A 15,559-nucleotide genomic window follows, 5' to 3' on the forward strand; every position below is an offset into this window, starting at 1 on the left:
CTGTCACTCTAGAGTTGGAAATACCATATCCTTTCTTAAGAGCCTGTGTGTTTCATCATCCTGTCAATAAAGAATGTCTTCCTTGGCTCCATGCAAAATGTCTCTGATTTGCTTATTTTGAATCTAGGGAATATTTGATCAAAATTCCCATTATAAAGTATATAATTTCATGATTTTGAAGATAGACTTATCTTTTTAACTGTTTTTTCTCTAGGTTAAACTTGATTTCTCTTGAGTATAACTTCATAGGGACAGTGTGGTATTATTAAATCCTCTTACTTTTTCCATTTAGAAGACATCATACATGTCATAGGTTGTTATTTGTGGTAGTGAACAAAGCCTGGTAATTGTATTTAAGAAACTCTATGAAGGGGAGACAAATCTAAGTTATACTTAATGACTGTAGCGGTAAATAGTTTTTTCTTTTTTTTATAAACTCATGAAGACATTATTCTAAGACATTTAGTAATGATATAATATGTGCCTGCTGTTGTGCCAGGTATAGAGAATAGAAACTGTGGTGACCTAAATGGTGAATCAGTCCAAAAAGGATGGGATATGTATATGCATAGATGATTAACTTTGCTGTACAGCAGAAACTAACACAACATTGTAAAGCAACTATGTTGCTGTTTCGTCACTGTCATGTCTGATTCTTTTTCGACCCCACAGACTGTAGCCTGCCAGGCTTCTCTGCTCATGGGATTCTCCAGGAAAAAATACTGGAGTGGGTTGCCATGTCTTTCTCAGGCGATCTTCCCAACACAGGGATTAAACCTACATCTCCTGCTTGGCAGGCATACTCTTTACCGCTGAGCACCCGCGAAGCTCAAAGCACTATATTCCCAATTTAAAAAAAAATCCACTACGTAACTCCTGGTCTATCTTTAAAAAATCAAGAAAAATAGAGGTGCTATTGTTATCTTGTTTACCAGGGTATTCCCAGTTCTTTTATGAATACCTAATGCAGAAAGAAAGAAAGTTTAGTTGCTCAGTTGTGTCTGACTCTTTGCGACCCCATGGACTGTAGCTTACCATGGGATTTTCCAGGCAAGAGTACTGGAGTGGGTTGCCATTCCCTTTGCCAGAGGATCTTCCTGACCCAGGGATCAAACCCAGTTTTCCACATTGTAGGCAGATGCCTTACCGTCTGAGCCACCAGGAAAGTCCTGGTGTAGACTGTCCTAAATAGTTATATGCTCTTATATTTGAGTGCTCAAACCTGAAGTGTAAAAACGCCTGTGTAACAACCATGCAGATAACAGGAAACCTATCCATCACTCCAGAAGTTTTTCTAGTGTCGTTTCACAAACTCCCTACCAAAAACTAATAACAACCGTTCTGATTTTTTTAGTATACAAATTATTCCTGTTTTTTCGTGAACTTCATATAAATAGGTTTATACTATAGGTGTTCATTTGTATCTCTCTTTTTTAGTTCAAATTAATGTTTCTGAGATTCATTATGTTTTCTGTTTGTTTTTGTTTCCTTTTTCAATATAAGATTTTATTTTTAAAGCAGCTTTAGATTCACAGTAAAAATGAAAATATGGAGATTTCCCATGTAAATTAGTTTATCTATTGTTAATTCATTTTATTGCTATGTAATATTCCTTTATTTTAATATATCACAATTTGCTTATCTGTTCTAACGATAGACATTTGAGTTAGTTCCAGTTTGGGGATATTGTGGTTAAGCTGCTACATGCATGTTCTAGTCATGGTTTTTTGGTGGGAATGTATAGTCACTTTTCCTTGGAATTTGCATAGGAATAGAATTTCTGGGTAAATAGTTGATATACGTTTAGTTTTAGTAGAAAGTGTCAAATATATTTTCAAAGTTGTTGGATCAGCTGATACTCCTATGTAACAGTCAAATTTAAGGATGTAATAGTATAGTAGATTTATTAAAGGCAATATACAGCATGATTATGGCTAAGAAACACAACTTACTCTCCAGCAGAATCAGAGTACTCAGTACCAGACAGTACAACCAATGGCAGTATTTTCACGGAGCACATACTGCTCTGAGAGGAAAGAAGGTGAGTATAGATTTCAGGTGCTCTGAAATTATGCAAGGAGATTTGTTAATTAGTTTGACTGTATTTATCATTTAAATATATATATTTATGTCAAATCATCATGTTTTATACTTTAAATATATAACTTCCCAGATGGCTCAGTGGTAAAGAATTAGTCTGTCAAGTAGGAGACCCAGGTTAAATCCCTAGGTTAGGAAGATCACCTGGAGAAGGAAATGGCAATCCACTCCAGTATTCCTGCCTGGGAAATCCCATTGAATTAATGTTAGCAATGTATGAACATTATTCTCATTAATTAAATGTAAAAAGTATGAATAGAATTTTGAGGCACAAAATAGACTTTATAATTTAACTTCAGTTCAGTGTTCAGTCACTCAGTCATGTCCAACTCTGCAACTCCATGGACTGCAGCACGCCAGGCTTCCCTGTCCATCACCAACTCCCAGAGCTTACTCAGACTCACATCCATTGAGTCAGTGATGCCATCCAACCATCTCATCCTCTGTCATCCCCTTCTCCTCCTGCCTTCACTCTTTCCCAGAATCAGGATCTTTTCCAGTAAATCAGTTCTATGCATCAGGTGGCCAAAGTATCGGAGTTTTAGCTTCAGCATCAGTCCTTCCAATGAATATTCAGGACTGATTTCCTTTAGGATGGGCTGGTTGGATCTCCTTGCAGTCCAAGGGACTCTCAAGAGTCTTCTCCAACACCACAGTTATATAATTTAACTTATTCAGTTCAGTTCAGTCACTCAGTCATGTTCGACTCATTGAGACCCCATGAACTGCAGCATGCCAGGTCTCCCAACCATCACCAGCTCCCAGAATTTACCCATTCATGTCCATCGTGTGGGTGATGCCATCCGACCGTCTCACCTTCTATCGTCATTTTCTCCTCCTGCCCTCAGTCTTTCCCAGCATCAGGGTCTTTTCCAGTGAGTCAGCTCTTCACATCAGGTGGCCAAAGTATTGGAGTTTCAGCTTCAACATTAGCCGTTCCAATGAACACTTGGGACTGATCTCCTTTAGGATGGACTGGTTAGATCTCCTTGCAGTCCAAGGGACTCTCAAGAGTCTTCTCCAACACCACAGTTCAAAAGCATCAATTGTCTGGTTGTCAGCTTTCTTTATTCACATCTATACGTGACTACTGGAAAAACCATAGCCTTGACTAGACAGACATTTGGTGGCAAAGTAACATCTCTGCCTTTTAATATCCTGTCTAGGTTGGTTATAACTTTCCTTCCAAGGAGTAAGCGTTTTTTAATTTCATGGCTGCAGTCACTATATGCAGTGATTTTGGAGCTCCCAAAATAAAGTCAGCCACTGTGTCCCCATCTATTTGCCAAGACGTGATGGGACCGGATGCCATCACCAGAGAAAAAAATATCGTCCACTGGAGAAGGGAATGGCAAACCACTTCAGTATTCTTGCCTTGAGAATCCCATGAACAGTATGAAAAGGCAGAAAGAACACTGAAAGATGAACTCCCCAGGTCAGTAGCTGCATAATATGCTACTGGAGGTCAGTAGAGAAATAACTCGAGAAAGAATGAGGAGACAGACCCAAAGCAAAAACAACACCCAATTTGTGGATGTGACTTTGATGGAAGTAAAGTCCAATGCTGTAAAGAGCAATATTGTATAGGAACATGGAATGTTAGGTCCATGAATCAAGGCAAATTGGAAGTGATCAAACAGGAGATGACAAGAGTGAATGTTGACATTTTAGGAATCAGTGAACTAAAATGGACTGGAATGGGTGAATTTAACTCAGATGACCATTATATCTACTACTGTGGGCAGGAATCCCTTAGAAGAAATGGAGTAGCGATCATGGGCAACAAAAGAGTGCAAAGTGCATTACTTGGATGCAATCTCAAAAACGACAGAATGATCTCTGTCGCAAATCATTCAATATCACTGTAATCCAAGTTTTTCCCGGGCCAGTAATGCTGAAGAAGCTGAAGTTGAATGGTTCTATGAAGACCTACAAGACCTTGTAGAACTAAACCCAAAAAAGATGTCCTTTTCATTATAGGAGACTGGAATGCAAAAGTAGGAAGTCAAGAAACGTCTGGAGTAACAGGCAAATTTGGCCTTGGAGTACAGAATGAAGCAGGGCAAAGGCTAATAGAGTTTTGCCAAGAGAATGCACTGGTCATAGCAAACACCCTCTTCCAACAACACAAGAGAAGACTCTACACATGGACATCACCAGATGGCCAACACTGAAATCAGATTGATTGTATTCTTTGCAGCCATGTATAGAGATGCTCTATGCAGTCAGCAAAAACAAGACCGGGAGCTGACTATGGCTCAGATGATGAACTCCTTATTGCCAAATTCAGACTTAAATTGAAGAAAGTAGGGAAAACTGCTAGACCATTCAGGTATGACCTAAATCAAATTCCTTACAATTATGCAGTGGAAGTGAGAAATAGATTCAAGGGACTAGATCTGATAGACAGAGTGCCTGATGAACTATGAATGGAGGTTCATGACATTGTACAGGAGACAGGGATCAAGACCATCCCCAAGAAAAAGAAATGCAAGAAAGCAAAAGTGCTGTCTGAGGAGGCCTTACAAATAGCTGTGAAAAGAAGAGAAGAGGAAAAAAAAAGGAGAATAGGAAAGATATGCCCATTTGAAAGCAGAGTTCCAAAGAATAGCAAGGAGAGATAAAAAAGCCTTTTTCAGTGATCAATGCAAAGAAATAGAGGAAAACAACAGAATGGGAAAGACTAGAGTTCTCTTCAAGAAAATTAGAGATACCAGGGGAACATTTCATGCAAAGATGGGCTCGATGAAGGACAGAAATGGTATAGACCTAACAGAAGCAGAAGATATTAAGAAGAGGTGGCAAGAATACACAGAAGAACTGTACAAAAAAAGATCTTCATGACCAGATAACCACAATGGTATGACCATTCACCTAGAGCCAGACATCCTGGAATGTGAAGTCAAGTAGGCCTTAGGAAGCATCACTATGAACAAAGCTAGTGGAGGTGATGGAATTCCAGTTAAGCTATTTCAAGTCCTAAAAGTTGATGCTGTGAAAGTGCTGCACTCAGTATGCCACCAAATTTGGAAAACTCAGCAGTGGCCACAGGACTGGAAAAGGTCAGTTTTCATTCCAATCCCTAAAAAAGGCAATGCCAAAGAATGCTCAAACTACCACACAATTGTACTCTTCTCACATGCTGGTAAAGTAATGCTCAAAATTCTCCAAGCCAGGCTTCAGCAATACGTGAACCATGAACTTCCAGATGTTCAAGCTGGTTTTAAAAAAGGCTGAGGAACAAATTCCCAGCATCAGCTGAATTATCAAAAAAGCAAGAGAGTTCCAGAAAAACATCTGTTTCTTCTTTATTGACAATACCAAAAGCCTTTGACTATTGGATCACAATAAACTGTGGAAAATTCTTAAAGAGATGGGAATACCAGGCCACCTGACCTGCCTCTTGAGAAACCTATATGAAGGTCAGGTAGCAACAGTTAGAACTGGACATGAAACAACAGAGTGGTTCCAGGTAGGAAAAGGAGTACGTCAAGGCTGTATATTGTCACCCTGCTTAATTAACTTCTATGCAGAGTACATCATGAGAAATGCTGGGCTGGATGAAGCACAAGCTGGAATCAAGATTGCTGGGAGAAATATCAATAACCTCAGAGATGCAGATGACACCACCCTTTTGGCAGAAAGTGAAGAGGAACTAAAGAGTCTCTTGATGAAAGTGAAAGAGGAGAGTGAAAAAATTGGCTTAAAGCTCAACTACCCTGGTGGCTCAGACTGTAAAGCATCTGCCTACAATATGGGAGATCGGGGTTCAATCCCTAGGTTGGGAAGATCCCCTTGAGAAGCAAATGGCAACCCACTCCAGTATTCTTGCCTGGAAAATCCCATGGACGGAGGAGTCTAGTGGGAAGCAGACCATCGGGTTGCAAAGAGTCGGACACGACTGAGTGACTTCACTTTCACTTTCTTTCAACATTCAGAAAAGTAAGATCCAGTCCCATCACTTCATAGCATTTTAACTTATATAATACTTAATAATATTTCTTTATGGAAAATCATTTATGCATGATTTTCTCTTGAGGATGTTCTCTAGTGACCAATTATGAACATGCTCTGTTGTTTTTTTTTAATCTGTCCTAACTGTAACTTATGTCAAATCCATCAAAATTTTGACTCATTTTTTTTCTGTGTCGCTATTTAACAATATATATTTAATGCTATAGTACACTCCACAATCAGGAGCATATTTCTGGGAAATTTTTCCCATGCCCAAATGTTCATATTCATGGCCACAGAATCAGATTTTAAAGGTTATCAGAATAAAACAAAAATAGATAGGCACATTTTGGCATCCCCTGAAAAATTATGTTATGTGTCAGATTTAAATCTAGATTTAATATAAATGTTATTGGAATTCTCAGTGTTTTAGATTATCCATATGGGTACACAGGTTAAGTACTAAGAACAGTGGAAAACTGAGTATAAATATATGAATCAATAACAATGCTGTTTTTAAATACATTTTTTAAAGATTAGAGCAATGACATCCATGTCTAAAATACCCTCCTGTTCTGGCTGAACTCCAGGTTTTCACTGGTTGGGTCCTTTTTGTATTACAGCAAAGGCAATCATGCCGTGAATGGTTTCTGGTGCAAACTGCTTGAAAGGAGCTCCACGTTGCCTTTGGTCAGTGTCATGTATGAATGGATAGAATATGGGTTAAAATGTTTGCCTCAGTTTTCAGATAGCACTGAGAAGGTCACCTGATATACCTGTCCTGTTTTTATAATAATGGTATAATCAGAAAAAGAAGTTTGTTCTTTCCATCCTGAAGATACTATGTGTGGAAGTAGTCTCAACTCATCAAAAGAATCAGTAAATAATGTCTTTTCAAGCACTGCCCCAAATAATCTTTGTTCACTAGCAATGAAAGCTGGAGTTTTCAGAAAGTCATTCATGAGAACCAGATTCTTTTCATGTGTTGGAAAAAAAAAATCCTCTGTTCCTAAGGTGTGTGTATTGCATATCTAAAGATAATATTCCTGACCCTTCCCACAGTTTATGAAGTTACACTTCATGAAACCCACTTAGTGCATGACTATATTTTAAATACTATAGAAGGGCTGAGTCAGGAAATTGTACTATAATACAAATTGGGCTCACAGCAATTATTTAAACAATCTTTTCTTACATATGTTTATTGGGTATCTGCTGCATACAGTGTTGTATGTAAGTATAATTATAGGAAAGTTTTGAAAACAGAATCCTTGCTTCACAGTGGAGTTTTCTCTGATAATATTTTATTAGTTCAGCTGGCAATTAATGAACATCCACTTTGTGAAGACTCTGCTAAGGACCATGAAGGTTATTTCACATACCCTCTTTGAAAGAGCGCATGATTATAATTACAGTTATACAGTGTGCTACATCCATATAGGCTATACAATAAAGAATGCCACGACATTCATAATTTAATAATTAGAACAATTCCATTTTAGCTGTGGTGGACTGATTTATCATGCATTTGATAACCAAGTCTCATGTTAACTGCAGAATGGCTGCTAAAACTGAAGTGTTGGAAATTCTTGGCCAATAAATAATCAACAATTGTAATGGTAGTTAAAAAGTGGCAATAGTAAACATGATTCATCAACTAGCTAGGACTTGATGATAGACTAGTTTATTTACATTAGGAAAAATACTATGCCCTCTAAAAAATTACTCTGTGAAGATTTTAAAATTACTGTTAGCCCAGAAGGCTATTAAAGAAAACTAAAGGGAAACTATTGGATAACATTAAAGCCTAACTATCTGAAATACTTAGGATAGCTTAAAGCCACATGCCAGAGAATGTGATAAGTATATTCAGTGTTAATACTTGTACAACATGAACAGTGATACTTCCTAAATTCAGGTAACTTGAAGATGTTAGGCTTGGTGAAAACAGTTGCATGGAGAACGTGAAAACTTCCTGTACTGAGCCATGTCTATACATCTTAAAATAGCTTCCAAGGACACATTTGAGCATTATCCAGGTTGCTTTCTGAGACAGCGTTTCAGTTTTAGTGTGCATATTAAACATGTCCAAGTTTCTAATGGATCTTTATTAATTTCCCATTTGTGATTTTTATATCAACCCCTTTTGAATCTGTATATCATACCTAATGGGTGGGTGGAATCTTTCCTCTAGGAAATTGATGTTGATAATTTGGCTGCAATGATACCAAGTAGTATGAAACCTAAAAAAAAAAAATTCTCAGCCATTTATCCCTTCTGGAGAATTTTCATGACTGATCATAGACTATAAAGAGACAGTCTAGAAGAATCAGATAATTAAATACCTTAGCAAAGTATGAGTGCTAATAAATAACTCTTTAAGTATTAATCTATTATCTGCTTTACCCATATAGCAGAAATTCTGCTTTCAGAAGCTGAACATTTTCCGTTATTCAACATCCCTCATTATTGGTAAGGTCTTATTTAGAACCAAAATCCACCTCTGTCATTTGGTCTTAATTTCTCCACTAAGCCACACAGAGTTGTTGACTCTCTCTTCCCTGATCCCTTTCCAGATTTAACATCTTCAGCTTTTCATACATTCCTCGTAAATATTTTAGACTCCATAAACATATAATGGAAGCATTAATTAAATTCTTGACCTTGAGCTGTTTTGCTCATGCTTCTGATCTCTAAGTGTGGATTTCAGAAAGCTGTCAGCAAAATCTGCCATAATACAGATCCACATTGCTGGTACTCTCTCCTTATGCTGTTTTGACAGAGTGAAAGTTGGCTGACCTTTAAATACTGTTGTATGCATGCTTGTGAGGTGAGCAGAGTCCATTGAGCTAAATCTGATTGCATGCATGGACAACTACAAAATACAATAACCTTTAAACTAATAGCCTCTGAATGAATGTTTTTGTAGCCAGCCTGAAAGACAAAATTACCTACAAATTTAATACTTTACAATGAAGAAACAATTATTCAGTGCTGAAGTCTTTTGGGGAATGCCAAATTAGTAAATCTGCTTGTTGAGCATTTGGGGTTAGACTGGAAATGTGCCTACAGGATTGAGCAAGCAGCTCTTGTCAGCATTCCTCCGCATACCCTCACCTCACCAAGTTTTATCCTCAACATGTTTTGTTTCTTTACAGTTGCTTTAGGTTTCCTATCACTTTAACATTTGCATCAAATAGAATCAAGACCTACATAGAAAAGGCTGTCATAATATCTGAGAAATGAGTTCTTTAAATCTTCAGTCAAGGAAAGTATGTCTCCATCTACAATATATTCAGACTTTCAGAACTCCGTGGGCAGCACTGCACGATTCAGCACAATTTGTATTTACAATGATTATGCTTGGTGGTGAGTCCCTGAAGATCCAGTATAAAAAAAGAATTTGCTTCTTTTACGTATTTGCCCCATATTATGCATTTGTATTCTCTCCATTTATGTTGTTGTTTAGTTGCTAAGTCCTCTCTGACCCTTTTGCATCCTTATGGACTGTAGCTTGCCAGGCCCCTTTGTCCATGGGATTTCCCAGGCAGGAATATTGAAGTGGGTTGCCTTTTCCTTCTCCAAGGGATTTCCCCAACCTAAGGATCGAACCTACATCTCCTGCACTGGGCTACCAGGGAATCCCTCATTTATGTTAAAGGTGAATTATTTCCCTTCGACTGTTTTTAAAAATGGTTATTGACGTCAGTTATAGTCACGGTGATTCTTTTGTTGATTTTTGTAAACTCATGCTGGTAATTATTATTCTATGAAGATAAATGATGATATTCATGTATTTAATTTATGAGTATTTACCTTGTGTTGGAGCATTGGAACAATGCTTTTTGGAGCATGCTTTTGAAAACTAAAGCTATAATCTCTGCTAGATGTTTTGAAATTGTGTTTGTGTTCTGAAGGTATTAAATAATATGGAATTTTCTAAGGAGATGAGCTTCATCAGAAAATTCTAGACTGTGAATTATAATGTCTTGGACATAAATTCTCCCACATACCAATGTTTTGGCTTTGATGACTGTTGCCACAGTCACTAAATCAGTTTATTGAAAGTTGATGAATAAAGTGGATACGAAATGGAAATCTCAAACCATGAAGTCCAAACTTCATTGGTCACACTAATCACATTTTTTGCTATTATATATTTATTAAATATTTTCATATTTCAGCACCTCAAAGCAAGGGCTTGGCTGTCATTCTGACTTTAGGTCTGGCAGAGGTAGAATTAACTCCAGTTTGTGAAGCCCTTTCTATGTCTTCAAGAATTGTTAAAAAGACTCTCCTCTAGCGTCCTACTGTACTTGTTCATGACTACTGCTATTTGTTGTTGTTGTTCAATCACTAAGTCGTGTCTGACTCTTTTGCTACCCCATGGACTGTAGCCTGCCAGGCTCCTCTGTCCATGGGATTTTCCAGGCAAGAATACTGGAGTGGGTTGCCTTTTCCTTCTCAGGGGATCTTCCCAACTCACGGATCAAACCCCCATCTCCTGCATTGGCAGGCAGGTTCTTTAGCACTGAGCCACCAGGGAAACCTGTTACTGCTGTAACACAGATCAAATTGTGTTAAATACTGCCATTTCCTTCTTTTATGATTTCCTTCCATGGTCCCTTAAGAGACCATGTCTTTTCACCTTTCTCTTTCAGGCTCTTGCATCCTATGTGACATGTAATTGATAGCCAATAAATGTTTGCTAAATAAATAGTAAGTTGTGCTAGATCAAGTATGTAGTTACTACCTGTTTCAATATTTGGGGTGATTTTCACTTAGTGAGCAGAAAAGGGCATCACATAGGAGTCTCAGAATTAGAGTCTTCAAAAAAGGAAAATGTTGATTTGTTTGGCAGATAGTGTTCTGTCTATGTGGAGAAAACCATTTGGTTCAGGAAGACTCAGACATGTAGTGCTCTGGATCAATAGAGGAAAACTGTACTGATAACTCTGTTTTTTGAATTTATCTGGAACATGCATTTTAGTTAAAAAAGAATCATCTAGTCTTGGAATCTGGATTTTAAAATCAGGATTTGTTTTGACTTGATTTGATCTTATTGTGCATTCTTCTCTCGCATTTATCAAACCAGACTTTTGTCAATACTTTACCAAATGATTTATTCCCTTTTAAAAAGAGGCAGTGTATTCATTTAACCAAAACCAATAAGCTATGAAACAATATTTACTTAACAGTATTTACTGTTAAGTAACCATAAGCTATGAGACAGTATATACTTTCTGTATTTACTTAACATCTTTATTGCACCTGTCTCCCACCACTCTTTCTTATGGGCTTCCTAGTCCGGAGGTGGTGGTGGTTTTTTCCCATATATAAGCAGATTTGTCTATTTATTTCAGTTTGTTACAAAAGAGAAACACACTTCACATTATCACTGCACTTTGCTCTTCCTACTTAACTGTATTTCTTGGAGATTATTCTCCATCAGTACACCAGAAGTTTCTGTACTTTGAAAGTCTTGTGGTATTGCATCATAGACTTTGCCATATGTGGTTTTATTAGTCTCATATTGGGGAAGGTTTGCTTCATTTTCTGTAATGTAACCAGCATTGATACAAATATGTGTCCTCATTTTAAAGTTTATCTATAGAGTAAACTCCTAGAAGTGAAATGGAAAATAAACATTTGTGTGTTTGCTGCTGCTGCTGCTGCTGTTGCTAAGTCGCTTCAGCTGTGTCAGACTCTGTGCGACCCCAGATACGGCAGCCCACCGGGCTCCCCAGTCCCTGGGATTCTCCAGGCAAGAGCACTGGAGTGGGTTGCCATTTCCTTCTCCAATGCATGAAAGTGAAAAGTGAAAGTGAAGTCACTCAGTCCTGTCCAACTCTTAGCGACCCCATGGACTGCAGCCCACCAGGCTCCCCATCCATGGGATTTTCCAGGCAAGAGTACTGGAGAGGGTGACGTTGCCTTCTCCATGTGTGTTTGCTAGGTATTGCCAAATTGACCTCTATGAATAGAGTAGAGATTTATACTTCCTAAAGCAATATATGACACTGTCAATTTTTCCACAGCTTTACTAACACCTCTCTTTGCCCTTGGTATTTGTGTTCAGCCTATTACTTATTCTAAATGAACTCTTTATATATTAGGAAAATTAGTCCTTGAAAATGCCTTTTACCTTTTGGCTTAGTTTATGGTGCTTTTTGTAACCAAGAAATATTTGTATTTTCATGAATACTAAATATTTGACAGATTCAGCAACATAAAGTTAACATTTTATTGATCTTTCTAACTTCCAAGATTTGTAAAAATCATACTGAGAATAACTTCATCACTCCAATGTCATTTAAGTTCATTAAAAATGCCTAATGTAAATTTTATAGTTTAAAATTTTATACTTAAATCGTGTACTTGGAATTTAACCCAAGAAAAGTTTTTTTACCATCAGTTCAGTTCAGTTCAGTTCATTTGCTCAGTTGTGTCTGACTCTTTGCGACCCCATGAATCACACCACGCCAGGCCTCCCTGTCTATCACCAACTTCCAGAGTTCACTTAAACTCACGTCCATCGAGTCGGTGATGCCATCCAGCCATCTATCCTCTGTCGTCCCCTTCTCCTCCTGCCCACAATCCCTCCCAGCATCAGAGTCTTTTCCAATGAATCAACTCTTCACATGAGGTGGCCAGAATATTTGAGTTTCAGCCTCAGCATCAGTCCTCCCAACACCCAGGACTGATCTCCTTTAGGATGGACTGGTTGGACCTCCTTGCAGTCCAAGGAACTCTCAAGGGTCTTCTCCAAAATCAGCCCAAATGTTTCAACACAGTTTCTTAAGTAAAATCTGTCTTTTCTCCACTAATATTAGATGTCATATTAGAAACACATTTTTACTTGTGTGGATTTCTGTACTTCTACCACTGTCTCATTGTTCTGACTGTTTATTTGAGTCCCAGTACCACACTGATGGGCTTCCCTGATATCTCAGTTGGTAAAGAATCTGTCTGCAAAGTAGGAGACCCCAGTTTGATTCCTGGGTGAAGAGGATCCCCCAGAGAAGGGATAGGCTAACCTCACCCCCACCCCCGCCCCTGCAAATGCTTGGGCTTCCCTTGTGGCTCGGCTGGTAAAGAATCCACCAGCAATGCGGTAGACCTGGGTTTGGTCCCTGGGTTGGAAGATCCCCTGAAGAAGGGAAAGGCTCCCCACTCCAGTATTCTGGCCTAGAGAATTCCATGGGCTGAATAGTTCATGGGGTTGCAAAGAGTCGTACATGACTGAGCAACTTTCTCTTTCACCACACTGATTTAAATGTTGTAGCTTTCTATTGTTTTTTAGTATCATAAGTTTGTTTTTTCCTTCTCTGCTGCCAAATTAAGCTTCTTTTTCATGATTGTTCTATTCCTTCTGACTTATTTTTCTATATGAATTACAGAATCAGTTTTTCAATTTTCTCAAATTTTCTATTGTTTTATTCTGTATATTTTATGAAAATTTATTATCGGTATTATTCCTAAATATTTTGTGTCTTTTACCGATTGATCTCTTCTATTGGAGGTGATTAGTATTCATAAAGGATAATGATTTCTGTTTGTTAATTTTATACTGAGCCAATTTATAAAGTCTCATTGTTTTCAATAGTTGCACTGTAAACCCTGCCTTTCTTTAAGTTGTACAATTGTATCACTTGCAAAGCATCATCTAAGTAAAAATACTTGTTTTATCCCCTTAATGGTTTTTTAAGTTTTTTTTCTCTTATCCAGTTATATGGCCAAATGTATGCAAAAGAATGGAACAGTGCTTAAATAAGAGGGATCAAATAATTCTTTAGATGGTTAGAGTTTTGACAACTTTCTGTCTTCTTTGGCAGACATCTTAGATTTTCTGTTTTTGTTAATTTGATATTTCTATAATATTATCAATTTTATCCATGCTTCATATTAATTTGCAGTTTAATAAAATGGTATCTTTTTATTCTTTTATTTTCTCTAACTAATCATTTATTCATTATCATTTGTTATATTAGGTGTTTCAAATTTTTCTGTTTATTTTTGATTTTGCTAGGTCAGTGGTTTCAATTGGGGCGATTTTGACAATGCCCAGCCCAAGGGGACAATTGGCAATGTCCACAGACAGTTTTGGCTGTTACAAAGGGCTGAGGGCAGTGGCTGCTGGCATCTAGTAAGTAGAGGCTAGGGATGCTGCTCAATATAATGAACAGGGTAGCACCTACAACAAAGAATTGTTTTTCCTGAGTGCCAAGGTGCCAAGAAATCCTGGCAGCTAAAAGTGTATTCATGTATTTATATTATTTTATTTTTCAAAATTCTGCTTTTGTATGTATTTACTATTCCTGTCATTTCCTTTATAATTAATTAGTTTTTGTTTTGATTATTCTAATGGTTTTCCTTCTGCTTTTGTTAACCTTTTAGCTAAAGTCTAAATATAGATGCTTAATTCATTTATCTTCCTTGTTTCCTTACTTGGATATTTAACATGATGACATTTCTTTAAGCAATGTCTCAGCTATGTCCCATAGTCTCTGAAGCAGTGTATTTTCACTGTGGTTTTGAGATACAGTGTAATTTGGGTATTGATCTTTATGTAAGAGTAAAGGGGCTTCCCAGGTGGCTCAGTGGTAAAGAATCCACCTGAAGTGCAGGAGTTGCAGGTTAGATCGTTCAATCCTGAAGATCCCCTGGATAAGGAAATGATAATCTGCTCCAGTATTCTTGCCTGGAAATTCCCATGGACAGAAGGAGCCTGGCGGGCTACAGTCCATGAAGTCTCAAGGGTCAGACATGACTTAGCAACTAAACAGTAACAGTATGTAAGAGTACTTTAAAATATTAGATGTCATTTTCCAGTTTCATTAATTTCTAGTTTTTTCATTATGTCATCAGAGACTGTTGCCTTAGCTCTTTCTCCTGTTTTGATTTTACCTATGTTTTGTGTGTAACCAAAAGTAAGTAAATTATTGTGAATGTTCTGTAGCCACTAGTAAAAAGAAAAGTTCCCTGTTAGGTTTTTACTTTGGTCTGTCTCAATTACTATGTGTTTAAATTTATGAATGCTGCTACTCTGGTATTTAGTGCCTATCTAGTCTTAGCTCTTTAATCTATTAATACATGCATCTGTGCAAAAGCACTTCAGTCATGCCGGACTTTTGTGACCCTATGGACTGTAACCACCCAGGCTCCTCTGTCCGTGGGATTCTCCAGGCAAGAATACTGGAGTAGGTTTTCATGCCCTCCTCCAGGGGATCTTCCCAATCTGGGGACTGAACCAGCATCTCTTATGTCTCCGGCAGTGGCAGGCAGGTTCTTTACCACTAGCACCACTGGGGAAGCCCATTAATACATAGTTTTGTTAAAAGTCCATTTCATCACTTGTAGCGACAGTTCTTTTTTAAGAACATTTGTTTGCCTTGAATTCAGTGTTGACTATTATTACAATAATGATGTTCATTCTCCTTTTGTTTGCATTTGCTTGGTCTTCCATCTCAAATTTTCAGAAGAATTTATTTTAGGTATTATTCAT

General features: G+C 37.7%; 1 protein-coding gene across 3 annotated transcripts in view; it reads left to right on the forward strand.

Annotated features, from left to right (window-relative positions):
• Nucleotides 1-15,559, forward strand: part of FGF12 (fibroblast growth factor 12) — a 613,055-nt gene that overhangs the window by 501,968 nt on the left and 95,528 nt on the right. The gene's annotated exons all lie outside the window — the stretch shown is intronic.

The sequence above is a fragment of the Capra hircus genome, chromosome 1, assembly GCF_001704415.2.
Source record: "Capra hircus breed San Clemente chromosome 1, ASM170441v1, whole genome shotgun sequence".
NCBI lineage: Eukaryota > Metazoa > Chordata > Mammalia > Artiodactyla > Bovidae > Capra > Capra hircus.